Genomic DNA, 14509 nt, shown 5'->3' with positions numbered 1-14509 from the left:
TTTTCTGAATTACTAATTCAGAACACGCAAATGATTACTATGGTACTTTCTTTTAGCAAATATAAATATTAGTAAGGGCTTTTGTGGGGCTACAGTATCTCTAAAGCCTATTTTTCCCAAAGGTCTGTTTTTCAATTTGAAATTCTGCTAGTATAAGATTTTTCAAGAACATCCCCATAATAATTAGAAAGGAATTGTCTATAAATATGTCATGTCTTGCTTGGGAATTTGTATTTAACTAAAAACAGCTCCCGTTTATCTAGAAATCTTGAAGACTGACAAAATACAAAGACTTATTATCTTTTCATTCCTACAGAGTCTGTTCTCACGTTTTTACATTATAAATTTACATACAGGCTTCCTACTCCTTTACTAATCTAGAATATAAAGAAAAAATAATCCTAATTATTAACATATTTAGGGCTTATGATGAATCTATCATGACTACCAGCCACCTGCTTGAAAACAAACTTAAAGACCTCAAAATGTAAAACTAAATTTTTAGTACACTATAAAAGTTACCAGATAATTTTATAAACACGTTTAAACAACTCATCATAGATTATTCATATATAAGTTTGGTTACATTCAGAGGACCGGCATATGTGCATATTTCTATAAGATTTTTAAACAGATCTCATAAAAAATACTATATAGCATATGGCAAAAATAACACAAAACTAGGAGTTAATAGATCTGAGTTCTAATTTTAGGTCTATTACACTAAGTTAAACTTGATAGTAAGTTAAGAATATGGATATGCTTTGTATAAAACTCAAAGAGATTTATCATTGTGAATTATATAACTGATACTATGAGTTAAAAGATTAATCAATAAAACCAATATGCCATTCGGCTTCAATTAAAGGAATCTGCAAACTAGTGAGTACTGGAATCCGTAGCAATCATAATACGAAGAAGCTGCCAATTTTATTCTAAGATCACATACTGCATGTAGCAAAACTACATTTGCCCAACAAATAACCACAGCATTAAAAGTAAAATTATGACAGCAGCACCTTCATTAGTTTAGTTTTCTCCTACTTCTCCGGTACCTAAAAAGTGTCTGCTGTCTAGCACACAGCAGACATTCAAACATTTGTTTAATAAATATCCTCCACAACTAAGTGGCACAATGTAACTTCACAGTCTATGCCTAATACTTACTGATTTTACTACTTCCAATTTCATATTAACCAGCACTTTTTTAATGTTCTTAAAATCTGTGAGACTATAAATCAAATATAATTGTAACCTTTTAAATAATCCCATTCTTTTATTTCCCCAAACTCGAAAAGATATGAAATTATCCATTAAAAGAGGAGAGTTCATACTTAAGCAAAATGAGTAATATATTAACAATAACTGCTTGGTTTATGTAAATGAAGAACTGAAAGCTGATCCTATAACATTTGTCCACTAGAAGTTACCAGTCACCAATAAAGATGTGCCACAGTTCTTCCTAAAAGTACTTTACAGTACTTGGCGTCGGGCAGACGTTGGGGGTGCTGGGGCCTAGTGGTCAGACAAGACTCTTGGGCAGGCAGATGGCTTCTCAGCGGCAGGGTGTAGGGGCCTCTGTGCGCCGGAGATCTCTCCAGTACCAGGAGCAGCTCAAGAACAGCAAGGAGCTGCAGCCTGTGGCCAGCCATCCAGGAGACCCCTGCCGCAGCCCTGGGTTCCCTGTGCAGACAGTTCCAAAGGAGGCTGCCCCTGACAGCCGTCAACCTCAATCTCTGGGGAGACCCCTCCTGCAAACACTTGGAAACCCCAGAGTCAGGGCAGCAGAGCCTCCAAGCTGCAGCTCGCTCAGCTAAGAGTGCCTCAGGTGCCAAGTCCCAGAGAATCCAGGAGTCCTGACACCAAGTGGCTGGTGGAGACTCAGGTGAAGGCCAGGAGGAGAAAGAGAGGGGCACAGAAGAGCAGTGGATCCCTGACTCACAGCCTGAGCCAGAAGAGCACCCAGCTGTCTGGAGGCGCCCCTGTCCACTCAGCCGCAGACCCCTGGGAGAAGAAGCATCACTGCCTCTCTGCCCGGATGGGTTCACGTACCCACCCACTACGGCGGTTGAGGCGGGAGTCTGCCTTGTAGAGCCCCTTACCCCTTGACAGAGCCCCTCTGCTCTCCCAGTGAATCTGACAGTGACCTAGAGCCTGTGGAGGCAGAAATTCAGCATCTCCACAAGCTGTCCCAAGAGCTGGATGAAGCCATTATGGCAGAAGAGAGTGGTGACATGAGCGTCTCTCTCATTCATGACTGAGGAAGTGCCCTGCAGGAAACAAGCCCTGTCTGATCACCAAAACTTCACACCCAGTATGTCTGTGCTTCCCCATGAGCTTCCTGGACAAAGGAGTCATAGTTACCCTGGGCCACTGCTAACAAGGAAATAACAAGGGACCCAGAGCCCCCCTGCTCTGGCCACATCTAGCCACAATGATTTAGTTCAGAACTAACACAGTAGCGATGAGAATGGAAAGAATTTTTTTTTTTTTTTAAAAGACGGAGTCTCACTCTGTCGCCCAGGCTGGAGTGGAGTGCAATGGCATGATCTCAGCTCACTGCAACCTCCACCTCCAGGGTTCAAGCGAGTTTCCTGCCTCAGCCTCCCACGTAGCTGGGATTACAGGCACTCACCATCATGCCTGGCTAATCGTTGTATTTTTGTAGAGATGGGGTTTCACCATGTTGGCCAGGCTGGGCTTCAACTTCTGACCTCAGGTGATCCGCCCGCCTCGGCCTCCCAAAGTGTTGGGATTACAGGTGTGAGCCACCACACCCGGCCTGTTACCCTCTGAATTAAACCCAAACAAGGTAACAAGGTAACAAGGTCTATGAGGCTCTGTACCATCCAGCCCTTCCCTTTTCTATAGCCAGATCTCATCCAACATTCCCCCTCCCTCAAGATGCTGGGTCAAAATGATACTCTTTCATTTCTTCAAATAATTCCAATTCTTTCTTGCCTCACAGTCTTTGTCCATGTGGAATGCTATTCCCCAATTCTTCAGACTTGGCTCTTTATTGTCCTTCAAGATGCCACCTTAAATGTGACCTTCTCAGAAGCCTTCTCTAACTAGCCTACCTAAATTAAAAAGTGCCCCACATTATTTTCTATTTTATGTCTCTTTTGTTCCTTAATAGCATTTCTCACAACTCAAAATAGTATTTGTATTTTCTATCTTCCCAACTGAAATGCAAGCTCCATGAGAACAAAAACCTCAATCTCATTCATCTTTGTGTCCCCAATACTTATCATATGCTTGTAATATACTTGGCATTCAAATATTTACTAAGTAATTTCACATTTTTAAAAAATCACTCTATGAGCCTATTATTAAATATATCAATATGCATACATATCTATAAAAGATTGTAAAAAACAAAATTTCGATGTTATCTTTGTTATTTTTAGCTGTTGAAGTAGATGTATTTCCTATATTTACTTTTCAGTATGTTCTAAATTTTTTATAGTAAACCTTTAAACTCAGAAATTAAAGATTTTAAAGTCTAACATTTCAACTGCAAAATGCTTTAAATCTTTAAATCATATAAAATAATAAAGGTACAAAATGACTCAGGCTTATGATACAACTAATTTTTTTTAATATCACGCTGCTTCTCAATGTCACTGTCTATACTTAGCTTCATATTTCTACAGAGTTTTAACTAATCTCGGACCACTCATGGTCCGGTTATTTAGATCAACTAACTGCCTCAAACTATGTGTTCATACTTTTTTAAAATGCAACATAAAATATCTTAATAACACTCAATAAATCAAAGCACATTTCTACAACTATCCTACCTCTGTATCTATAGATAAAAAGAATAACGGTTAAGTCAATAATACCTGAATACTTACCCTTGCCAGGCTCTATTCTAAGCACACACAGAGTAATTCATTTATTCTTTGCATCCCATTTTAGAGATAAGGAAATTTAGGCACTAACAGACTAAATCATCTACCCAAAATTACAAAACCACTGTCAGACTGTCAGACTGGGATTCAAACTCAGGAAATCCTGCCCTAGTCTAGAGGCTATGCTCTTCATCACACTATACAAAAGTGGAAACAGGCCAGGCATGGCGGCTCACACTCATAATCTAATTACTTTGCGGGGCCGAGGTGGGAGGATTGCCTAAGCCCAGGAATTTGAGATCAGCCCTGGGCAACATACTCAGACTCTTGTCTCTACCAAAAAATAAAAGGGGGGGGGGGGTGAAAACAGACTTATGGGCCAGATAAAAGTTCAAGATATAAGATGCTATGCTTCTTAAAAATTACATTCCGTCATCCTTGTATTTATGAAAAGAAAGCACAAACAGAAATTATGCACTTATTGAAAAGCCGAGTCAAACTGAACAAATCGAGTCAAAGTTTAATTTTAAAAAGGACAAATTATTGGGCCTCAGATATATTTTATAGGAGTCGTATTCCAAGATTTCAGAATATTTAATAGCAAAATTTTGTTATTTACCAAAAATAAATGAAGGAGAAACTCATAAGGCCATTGGACAATAAAGATCTACAATGTAACATTAATCACAATGTTTGTATCTGCTACTTCTCCAGCCTCATTTCCTGATTCAACTCCATATATACCTTATGCTTTAACATAAAGATCCTTAGCACAGGGGGGATTTTTAAAGTACGAACTATTTGAGAGCAATCCTAAATTTCTGTTATATGTACTAACTCATAGAGATAACCTCACAGGGATTCTCTAAGGATTAAATTGGATGAAACATACAAAATGCCTGGCAAAAATTTAAATCCCACATGCAAATATGGATGATGCTGCACTGCGAACGGGCCCAGCATTGACTCTGTCATCCTGGGTATTTGGTAATTCACAACCACATTTAGCATTCTCAAATGTCAATGCCTATAATAATCTCACTCCCCACCCAGCTTCCTCACTTCACACCTATGGTTTTCCACCATGCCTTTCTCTATCTGACAAACTCATACGTTCTCGGCACATACTTCTACTCTGGATATTTAAAGAAAAAAAAAAAGGATTCACTAATAACCTACTAATAACCTGCATCTCCACATCGAAATTAGTAACTCCATCTTTGTAATTCAGTAAAATACAGCACGTAGCCTTAGGCCCTTTTACCCTTATCACAATGTTATCATCACCCTTTAAGTGGGTATGCCTTCTAGTAGACTACAAGGTAGGGTGAATATCTTACTGATCTTGAAATTCCAAACACCCAACTGGTGTCCGGCACATGGGACTCACTGAAATTTTTTGTTTGCTTGCTTGTTTTTTAATAAAGTATACAAAAGAGTGAAAAAGGAATGATACCTGAAAACATGTACATCTATCATATCTCAGTTAAAATTTTTTTAAATTATAGTTATTTATAATTATACTTTGTTCCAAAGAAGGGGGAAGGGAGACTTATTTTTCAATACTGCAAATGTATAACAAAAACTTCCATTAAATATTCTAATATATATTTTGTTATAACTTCAGTAAGGCATAATGACAAAAAGTAGATATATTTAAGGTATACAATTTGATTTGATATATGCATACATTATGAAATATTCACCACAATGAAGCTAATTCACATAATCCATCACATCACATCCTTACCTTTTTTTTTTTTTTTTGGTATGTTAAGAACTCTTAAGGTCTACCCTCTTCACAAATGTGAAGTACAGTATATGATACTATTAACTACAGTCATACTGTTGTACATTAGATCTCTGAACTTATTTATGTTGCATAACTGAATCTTTGTACTTGAAGTTTCAACATCTCTCCATTTACTCCTTTCCCTAGCCCCTGGTAACCACCATTCTACTCTGTAAGTTTGTTATTTTCAGATTCCATGCAGTATTTGTCTTTCTATGGCTGCGTTATTTCACTTAGCAAAATGTCCTCCACGTTCATCCATGTTGCCGCAAATGGCAGGATTTTCTTCTTTTTTAATGCTGAATAATATTTCATGGTGCAAGTGCGTATGTATCACATTTTCTTTATGCATTCATTGATGAACGTTTAGGTTGTTTCCATATCTTGGCTATTGTGAAAAATGCTGAAAAGAACATAGCAGTGCAGATATCTCTAACAGATATTTTCAGTAAATGTAGCAAGGATACTAGATAAGCTACCACAGTAGTGGCCTTTTAAGAAACAAAATATTTATACATATTTTCGTATTTTTAGATTATGCAATCCACTCTCAGGCAATTTTCAGGTTTACATTTTAAAAAGTTTTTTTTAATTAGCCATCTGTGGTGCCTCACAGGCTGGGAGGCTAAGGCGGGAAGATTGATTGAGTCCAGGAGTTTGAGGCTGCAGTGAGCTATGATCATGTCACTGCACTCCAGCCTGGGCAACAGAGTGAGACTACATCTCTAAAAATAAATAAATACATAAATGTTTTTAAATAGTCAATTTCAGCATCTTTATATTTCCAGTTACTCATACCATAGCTGGCACAAAACAGTCACTAAATAATGTTTAAAACGCTATGCACACACAGACATATTCACCAACGACTGGCTTTCTCACTTTAACCCTCTATAGTTCTTTTTAGGACCCATATGTAACAGACCTAGAACCAAACAAACTTTTTTCTTCCTTTTTTTTTTTTTTTTGGAGACAGGGTCTCACTCCGCCGTCCAGGCCAGAGTGCAGTGGCCTGATCAGGGCTTGCTGCAGACTTAACTTCCCCCAGGCTCAGGTGATTCTCCCATTTCAGCCTCCTGAGTAGCCAGGAATACAGGCGCACATCATCACACCCAGCTAATTTTTTTGTATTTTTTGAGGAGATGGGATTTCACCGTGTTGCCCAGACTGGTCTCGAACTCCTGGGCTCAAGTGATCTGCCCATCTTGGCCTCGAAAAGTGCTGGGATTACAGGCATAAGCTACAGCGTACGACCCCAAACAAACACGGAATAAACATCAGAGAGTATAGTTACAAATGCAAATTCAAAAATAGCCAGGGGTACCTATAATTGCACTTTAGCTTTTCTTTCTTAATGTGGTACCCAGAAGAAAGAAACGGCGAGGATTAATACAGTCTGAATATGTGTGGCAAAGCAGAAATAAGAGCTAAACATGACAACGGTTCAAGGCATCAGGGAAACAGAGCAAAAATTACATACACGTCATTAATGAAAACGTTAGAGATGTACTGCTGGACAATAGGAATAAAGAAGGGGGATTAAGATTATCTAGTTATCCAACATCAGATTTTTTAAAAAAGAAAAAAAAGACAGTAATAGAAAACATGGGCCTGTGCAACTTGCAGTGTCCTGAGTAGGAGACAAAAACTTCAAACAAGGGTTTAAAAAGCCTTTTTACTTAATGAGAATATTGTAAGAAACTACAAATCACTTTCACTACCCTAGGGGGTTTTGATGAGGCTGCTTATGATAAGGCTGTTTAGTATTCTGTAATCACATAAATGAGATATTCATTTCAAGCATTTTTTAAATTAAAATCCCAGCACTTAATTAAACAAAACAGTTTTTGAGGTGTTTCAGTTCCGTATAATGTCAAGTTTAGGAAGATCAAAAAGAGGTAAAGAAAATGAAAATGACTAGAGAAAAAAGTTACACAGAGGTCAAGATCCATAAGCACACAAAAAAATAAATCCATACGCAAAAAGAAACACTTGGACAGATACAGGTACTTGGGCTCTGAGATGAATGTTAGTCCAAGTAAACTGCGCTTGCCAGGCTCTGTGGCTCCAATCAGCCTGTGTGTACTGGAGGGGAGTTACCACTATCTTATGAAAACATTATTAAACATTCTGCAACTGCTCCTAGCCTTAATCCTGAAATTGTTTCACTTTAAAGGATATGGCTGACAAAGCCTAGTAGAAAGGAAATTACTCTCGGGACTGCAGCCATGATGCTTGTGCTATATCACACCAAGGGCCAAAGGAAATAAAGCCAAAAATCAAATCACTCATTGGCCTGGGGTTCCCTACCCCCAATTTAGAACTTTCCTAGTAATGAAGTTCTCTGAGGAGGAAATGTTCAGCTAGACTAGAGGAACAGGAGGCTGAGAACAGAGACTTAAGAGGGAACCACCCTTAAAATCAGCAACAATGAAACCAGTCAAGGAAAACAGTTACAGAAGGTAGAATTAGACAGTGTCAAGAAAGACTGAATATCCAATGTATACTAATATAAAGATCTAGATAGCTAAAGAACAGAACAAACCTTTTAGATTTGGCCTTAGAAATCATCAACTATAGATTAAGCTTGAAATTCACACAACAATGAAATTTAGGAGTTAATATTGAAACAAGTAATATGCCAGTAGTCTGAAATATTGTTATTCACAGCTAAGGGGTCGGGGAGACTTCGACTCTTGACTTATAACTTTAGTTTAATCTGGAAACACTTATCCTTTTTATACATGGAATTCTAAAAGCTTTATATAAGCATTTTATGGCAAATATATTGTCTTTGGATGTCAAAAGTTGTTTGGTTTTATTTGTCAAACAACTGGCAAATACATTTGCACCTGTTTTTCTGTCGACAACTTTGTAAATCATCACATAAGCCCAATTATATTTTTTTAAAAACTAATCTTTATATTAAGAAATGGGCACATTTGAAATAAAGAAGATTCTCTATCACAAATAGTGTGTTTCTTCTTGGATTTTTCAAAGGCTTATACTAATTTAAATCATTCTATAAATTCTGTATGCTTAATGCTAAAGGTAATTTTTATATCTTAAACTTCATATAAACAGCCAGATTCCTAAGCTAAGAATAAAGTCGATTTTATAAAATTTCATCTAAACATTTTCATAGCCACTCCATAATTAGAATTCTCAAGACCTCTCCTTCTAAATAGTTTCCTGACATCCTTATCTCTGTTATCTCCTCATTGCCATCCACCCAGAATTAGCTTTCTCAAACACAAAGGACATGTCACCCCCATCTTCAAAAACCACAATGCCTCTCACCTCCTAATGACAGGATATAGATTTGCAACTTCAAGAGTTTATTAACAAAACACTCTGAAAGTTCAAAATGCCTTTTAACTTAAAAATTAAAATATATGTACATTTTCCCTAACGTGCATATTTAGAAACCTTCAAATAGTTTTATATCTCTCAAATAATCTAATAAAATGGATATGCCAAGAAAAGGTATCATATTTGTCCTGGATGTCTCATTCTTGCCAGTATACAGCCGAGTACCCCAGTTTTAAATGTGCTGACATTTTGATACATACTGAATACACTAGGGAACTGTAAAGCTCTTGATAATTTGGCCCCAATCTTCTTCCTTCTTGCATTCCCCACTACTCTACATATACCTTACACTTAACTCTAAAGAAAAGTATTTACCCCCTATTCTTGCATATGCCTCCTCCCAGAAAGCCTTTTCACTTATCTCCACAAGAAGTCCTACCTATACATCAAGGTCCAGCTCAAATCCTGCCCTCCTCCACGTAATACTCTCTAACAGCCTCTTCCTTTCTCCTACACTTTGCAGTCCCTTGTGGTGCTAATCACAATCCATCGCATATTGTTTGTATAAGGATGCATACAACATATCAGCTAAGAATCCAAGCTTTGGAACCAGAGAAACCCTGGTCAACCTCTAACTCTGCTACCTACTAGATGTGAGCTTGGGCAAGTTACTTAAGATCATCCAGCATGTTTCCTAATCTACTATATGAAGATAAAGACAGCAACAATAGAAACTGAGGACTACTTGTGGGGGAGGTAAGAGGAGGGGTAAGGGTTGAAAAACTATTGAGTACTATGCTCAGTACCTGGGTGACAAGATCATTGGTAACTAAAATCTCAATATCATGCAATAAACCCAGGCAATGAACCTGCATATGAATCTAAAATAAAAGTTGGAATCTAAAATGAATCTAAAATAAAAGTTAGAAGGAAAAAAAAACAGTAGCTATCTAACAGGATTAGTCTCAGAGTCAAAAACAGTGATGTATAATATAAAAAGCACTTAGCACAATGCTAACACATAGGAACAGTTTAATAAATGTGCCTATTATTACCTAGTCTGAGTCCAAAATGGTCAGACCTACATCTTATTCTTTTTTTTAATTCTTTCCCACTTCTCTTTTGTGTTATGCTGCTTGTACTTAATAATTATTTAGTTAATAAAATCTCATCAATTCAGAAGTAAATTCCTAGGTAGATCTTAACAAGGTGAAGTCCAAACTCCAGTAAATGTCAAAAAATGGCTTATTATCCATATTATTAGCAGTTAGTTTTAGTATTAGCTTAGCCAATATATACATTAACTATCATATTACATAAATGCAGACGTCCGACAATCATTGTGAAAGTGTTCACACCACAATTATCATCAATGATTAGGCCACTATCAAAAATCCTTGATATCATTGCGCAAAAAGAGCCTAAATTAATCTGAAAATACTAGCATGTATCCAGCCACAAAGCAAGCCTTTGGCAAGCTAAATCATCCTGTGTCCTCCTTTTGCATAAAAGGAAGCTAAATCTTGGATCCACTTTTCTAACTGGCCCTCTGAATGCTTCCTGTGCTATGAGATTCCCAACAGAGGCCAGTTCTGCCATGTATTCTTAAGAGTACCAAGGGATGCAATGTTTCCAGACCAATTAGATTACTATCAATTCTTAAATGTTCAGAATCGACTAGATCAAATGGATATGAAGAGATTCTTTAATCCTGTAGTTAGCAACAATAATACAACTACAGCAATGACCAAAGACTGGTGAAGAAAAGCACTGGTAATGATACTAAAGGGGAAAGAGAAAGAGAATACAGTAAATGATGGCTTTAGGAAGTTCAGAAAGAGCAACGTCACAAGAGGAACAAAGGTCTCTCAGGCTATGTGAATCCACTTTGAGTCTACGGTCACAATGGAAACACTAACATGTGCAAGTTATTCGTAAAATATTACTGAAAGCAACATATATATCCCACAGGCAAACCAACTACTAATAAAAATAAATAAGGAATACAACTGATTTCATTAAAAGTTCAGTTTCACATTTTGCCAATGACAATCATGCTAATTTGAGATATTTCCATCTAAATTAATGAAAGCCCCACAACACAGATGTGTGTAACAGTACTGGGTAAAGTGGCCATTCTAAATGGTATTATATGTGGTATTATATGTTGAGCTAAGAATATATTAAATCTTAATTGAGATTTTAATACTTCCAAGAGACATGTTTTTATATATGTATATTTCTAATAACATGCCAAATCAGTGAAATGGTATTACAGTTAAGATAAAACCTTCACATAGGCACTAAAGAATGTTACTTTAATTCATTCTTTAAAAGGATAGAGGCAAATATTTTCAGTTAAAATTTGTTTCCAAAAATTCTGAAACAATTCCATAAGAAATAATGTAATGTTTCAATTATTCGGCATTTTTTTGTTTGTTTGTTTCCCTTTCATAAGCTATTTCTCAGGGACCCTATCTGGATGAGATTGGTCACTCCCTACCGGGATCAATTCACCAACTCTAAATCTGTTAGACAAAGAAGGAAAAAAAAAAGTATTGTTTTGAGTTATTAAAGCACTGCTTTAGAATACAATCACCAAGCTCTCAGTCACCTATCCCTAACTTGCTTTAAATTTCAATCACTTTCAAAGTAAGTGCCCTAAATATATAAGCGCTGTATATGTAATTTAAAACCCTTACTATATCATGTTATGAATATTGGTTCTGTCTCATCAAAAACATTTGCACACTGAATTCTGAAAAGGTAATATTTAAAAAGGAAAAGAAAATATAAACCTATATTCATTATGACAATGGGTCTGTTTATTTGGATGATTTGTATAGTTTTGAGCAATAACAGTTTATTTGAGCAAATAAACACAGGATAATTTAAAGGCAATTTACTCTTAAAGTACACTAAATCCCTAAAGTAAAACACTTGAGAGGCAAGCTGCAGTGAAAAAGAATGTTTTATACATTTTATTAGTCAAAGGCTAACTCTTACGGAGCTTCTAAAGGTAAGTATTAAAAATGCCAATCTCGAGAAGAAAAGAGAAAAGTGATTTTGGCTGTCATTTTGCAGAGCTATTGAGAATACTCACAGCTAAATCACAACTTTAATCAGGAGACAAACAGACCAATTCTTCTCTCAGAATGCTTTCAAAAATTTTCAATTTTCAAAATTCACGTGAGGTTTAGTTCTCTTACTACTGATGCTCTACTCCATCTCTATCCATTAACGCTGCCTACAATATGATACCACACCACAGTATTTTGTAAATTCAGTCTACGGTTTTACTTCCTGAAGTGTACACTAATGCTAATAAATTAGGTTCTAGGCTTTGCATAACATTTACAAATAGAATCATAAAAGAAAGCACTAGTCATACACTCTTAAGAATGGGAAAGAGCCCTATAGAGGCCATATAGTTCAAAGAAATTTTCAATATTTTCTAACTTCATCATAGATTTTCAATTTACCTTTACCAAGATATGGGTGCTATTGACTGTATTTACATAAACTTATTAAAATAACAATTTAATTTGTATATTGTGTAGTTTTATGATTTAAACTTTAAGTGGAAACGTTTAACTTGTTAAAAATCAATATTCTGACAAAAGGAAAGTAAAAGAACATCAGAAATAATTCCAGGGTATTCTTCTAGCAAACTTATTTTAAAGCCCTATGGCACAAACTCATTTTGTGTGATACATCGGATTTTTTTTCCAATAAGAATCACCTTTTTCCCCCATGCCTTAAATAAGTATAGAGAAATTTAAGTCTTAAAAGGGATTGTAAATGGCTTATTAAAATTCCATCTGAGCAATTTTCTTGATGTGATCTACACAGTATAAATTTATTAGCAGTCAATAAATACTAAATTTTCTGAATTGCTTGCCTTTTTACCAATTACTTTTTGACAGAGCATTAGCCAATTATGTATTAACCAAATTTTTCTGCTTGAGAAACCTAGGACCACTTATACCTTCTAGAAGCCTAAATATTCCTGCTCCTTCCCTTCCTGCATGAGGCATTAAATCTTCAAATTATAGTCTTATCTATCAACTTTCCTAATAATCACTATTCTTCACTATACTGTTACTTGCCACATTTTTATTTGGAGAATAAATACTATTCAAGCATAAAGCTGTCTGATCTATCTTCTCACTCAAACTGTACTATGCTCGTAATACTGATTATTCTATAATCACTTTATCCCAGTTACCCAATTGGTAGGTTTGATGTATCAAGTTCCATTTAATAGGGCTTGATATGCTTCAGGGTAAAGTTAAACATGCTGACCATTATGTTCTATACTCTACATCCTCCAAAGCTTTTAAAGTTTACGAACATCCTTCTTCTCTCTAGAATAGTAAATATCCTATCATAGAAATCAGAGAAACTGCTTGGCTTTAAAGAATACAGTTTCTGAGCACTTGTCAGAGAAGCTGTTAGTAACTTCCAGACGCCCGCAGGACTATCATTTTGGTTAAATTAATCACGGGTCATCTTCTGCCACTTTAAACTTTTTGGTCTTACAATTATTGTAGGAAATCTACAGATCTACTTTAAAAATAAGTGAAATACTAAAAAAAAAAAAAAAAATCATTATTTTAGCTCCATTACTTTTCCCAAAGAAATCATTTCAGGGTCCTTACATAATAACTTTTACTTAAACCACAACTGATCAGTTGTACATAACACCGGAAGGCTTTAAAAAGGATACAATTCTGCACTTAACCTTACAAAACACGTTTCCAAGTTTTCAATTACGAGAACGTTCTATATATTAAAAAAAAGGTGCTGGTGCAGTCTATCAGAACTGTGCTGCTAGCTGCAAGCCCCGAGTATGCTGCACTTTGCAAATTTTAGGTATAATTTCTGGTTACCTGCTGAGGTTTCTGCACCCTTTGTCACCCAGTGATGCTCCCACCACCAAACACTTTCCATCACCACTTAAAACGGCCTCCTTCCACCCCGCAAAAAATGCACTGTAAACTTAGGCATTTCTGCATACTAACACGGAACCACTAATATCACTAGGTATTATGGCTCTCAAAGAATCCCCTTTAGCAGGCTCCCCTGGGACGCTGTGCTCAAGCGGGGCTTTGAACCGGTGAGACTCGCTGCCAGCTGCCTTTGCAAAAGCAGCACCAGAGGTACACTCAATACCGCAATGCCGCTGCTGACTTTTTCTAGCAGCTTCAAAAAAAAAAAAAAATCAGCCCAGTCCCCTGCAGACCCTGCTGGCACTTCTGCAGCACGAAAGAGAAACCACCGCATTGCTCAGCTTGGAAGATCGGAGAGCCCGACTGAAGGGAGGGGAATCAGTGCCGTCGAGAGGCTCGGCGAGGGCGGGGTGTCGGGGTGAAAAGGAAAGACGTCCGGAGTGCAGGGGACCGCGACGAAGCAGCAGCCAGGGCTCCGCATCGCGCCCTGGCCGGGGCCGCGGAATAGCGGACGTCCGGCGGAGATGCTGACCTCTGCACGGGTTGGGGGTCCCACCGCTGCCGGCCGAGCCCCGCCCGCCGCCCCCCGGCCCCTC

The 14509-nt window shown here is 37.1% G+C and overlaps 1 protein-coding gene and 1 pseudogene across 7 annotated transcripts in view; one reads left to right on the top strand and one right to left on the bottom strand.

Moving 5' to 3' along the window:
- The window catches only part of STIM2 (stromal interaction molecule 2), a 161332-nt gene that overhangs the window by 143031 nt on the left and 3792 nt on the right, over positions 1-14509 (bottom strand). The window lies entirely within an intron of this gene.
- Positions 1464-14505, top strand: LOC100996167 (protein PIMREG-like; annotated as a pseudogene).

The sequence above is a fragment of the Pan paniscus genome, chromosome 3 (assembly GCF_029289425.2).
Source record: "Pan paniscus chromosome 3, NHGRI_mPanPan1-v2.0_pri, whole genome shotgun sequence".
Lineage (NCBI taxonomy): Eukaryota > Metazoa > Chordata > Mammalia > Primates > Hominidae > Pan > Pan paniscus.
Note: the sequence above shows the minus strand (reverse complement) of the source record. Positions and strands in the feature narration are given on the sequence as shown.